General features: G+C 38.3%; 1 non-coding gene across 1 annotated transcript; it reads left to right on the top strand.

The window, feature by feature from the left end:
* Positions 1-386: 386 nt before the first annotated feature.
* LOC114895706 lies at positions 387-493 on the top strand. The gene has a single exon (XR_003793608.1). It is a non-coding gene; the product is annotated as a U6 spliceosomal RNA (small nuclear RNA).
* The last annotated feature ends 1,623 nt before the right edge of the window (positions 494-2,116 follow it).

Genomic DNA, 2,116 nt, shown 5'->3' with positions numbered 1-2,116 from the left:
TGGTTGATCCCCTGAAACAGATTTGTTTTTGAGGTTTCTTTCTATAAGCAGAATTATTTTCAGTAATAATCATGAAATGGGATGAATATATTTCATGTATGAACCAAAATTTGTATTTGCCAAATTAAAATTTTACTGCTTGAATTTCACATTCTGTTTCACTTTTAAATTGAAATAAACACTCTAAGAGCACATAGAATGACAGAATTGAAGTGACTCTAGCTTTTTTTCTTCATCTTTACCATCACTGTTTATTTCTCACCTGTTGGTTAAATATAGGAATATGTACTATATCCACAGGGGTTGGATATATGAACTATACCTGCACCCGAAGTAAGCTGAGACGATTCTAAATCCTTGCAAATTTACTTGCAAAAGCAAAGTGTGTGCTGGCTTTGGCAGCACATATACTAAAATTGGAATGATACAGAGAAGATTAGCATGGCCCTTGCGCAAGGATGACATGCAAATTCGTGAAGCATTCTATGTTTTTACCTACATATAAAAGAATGAAATTAGAACACTCCCTAACACCATACACAAAAATAAACTCAAAATGGATTCAAGACCTAAATGGAAGGCCAGACACTATAAAACTCTTAGAGGAAATCATAGGCAGAACACCCTATGACACACATCACAGCAAGATCCTTTTTGACCCACCTCCTAGAGAAATGGAAATAAAATAAAAAATAAACAAATGGGACCTAATGAAACTTAAAAGCTTTTGCACAGCAAAGGAAACCATAAACAAGATGAAAAGACAACCCTCAGAATGGGAGAAAATATTTGCAATTGAAGCAACTGACAAAGGATTAATCTCCAAAATACTCAAGTAGCTCATGCAGCTCAATATCAAAAAAAACAAACAACCCAATCCAAAAATGGGCAGAAGACCTAAACAGAGATTTCTCCAAAGAAGACATACAGATGGCCAAGGAGCAAATGAAAGGATGCTCAACATCACTAATCATTAGAGAAATGCAAATCAAAACTACAATGAGGTACCACCTCACACTGGTCAGAATGGACATCATCAAAAAATCTAGAAACAATAAGTTATGGAGAGGGTGTGGAGAAAAGGGAACCCTCTTGCACTGTTGGTGGGAATGTAAATTGATACAGCCACTATGGGGAACAGTATGGAGGTTCCTTAAAAGACTAAAAATAGAACTACCATAGGACCCAGCAATCCCACTACTGGGCATATACCCCAAGAAAACCATAATTCAAAAAGACACATGCACCCCAATGTTCATTGCAACACTATTTACAATAGCCAGGACATGGAAGCAACCTAAGTGTCCATCAGCAGATGAATGGGCAAAGAAGATGTGGCCCATATATACAATGGAATATTACTCGACCATAAAAAGGAACAAAATTGAGTTATTTGTAATGAAGTGGATGGACCTAGAGTCTGTCATACAGAGTGAGGTAAGTCAGAAAGAGAAAAACAAATACAGTATGCTAACACACATGTATGGAATCTAAAAAAACGGTACTGATGAACCTAGTGACAGGGCAGGAATAAAGACGCAGACGTAGAGAATGGACTTGAGGACACAGCGGGGGAAAGGGGAAGCTGGGACAAAGTGAGAGAGTAGCACTGACATATATACACTACCAAATGTAGAATGGATGGCTAGTGGGAAGCAGCCGCATAGCACAGGGAGATCAGCTGGGTGCTTTGTGACCACCTAGAGGGGTGGGATAGGGAGAGTTGAGGGACACCCTCCCAGGAGGGAAGGGATATGGAGATATATGTATACATATAGCTGATTTACTTTGTTGTACAGCAGAAGCTAACACAACATTGTAAAGCAATTATACTCCCGTGATCGGTGATCTTTGACGTGACTACTGCAACTCGTTGAAGGCTCAGATGATGGCTAGCATTTTTAGCAATAAAGTTCTTTTTAATTAAGGTATGTACATGGGTTTTTTTAGTCCTAATGCTATTGCACACTTAATAGACACCAGTATAGTGTGAACGTAACTTTTATAAGCACTGGGAAACCCAAAAGTTTGTATAACTCTTTTGCAATATTCACTTAATTGTGTTGGTCTGGAACAGAACCTGCACTATCTCTGAGGCTCGCCTGTACTTACTTAA

The sequence above is a fragment of the Monodon monoceros genome, unplaced genomic scaffold (assembly GCF_005190385.1).
Source record: "Monodon monoceros isolate NGI ecotype Baffin Bay Population unplaced genomic scaffold, NGI_Narwhal_1 Super_Scaffold_14, whole genome shotgun sequence".
In the NCBI taxonomy this organism is placed as follows: Eukaryota; Metazoa; Chordata; class Mammalia; order Artiodactyla; family Monodontidae; genus Monodon; species Monodon monoceros.
The sequence above is the reverse complement of the archived record's forward strand: the minus strand, read 5'-3'. Positions and strand labels throughout refer to the sequence as shown.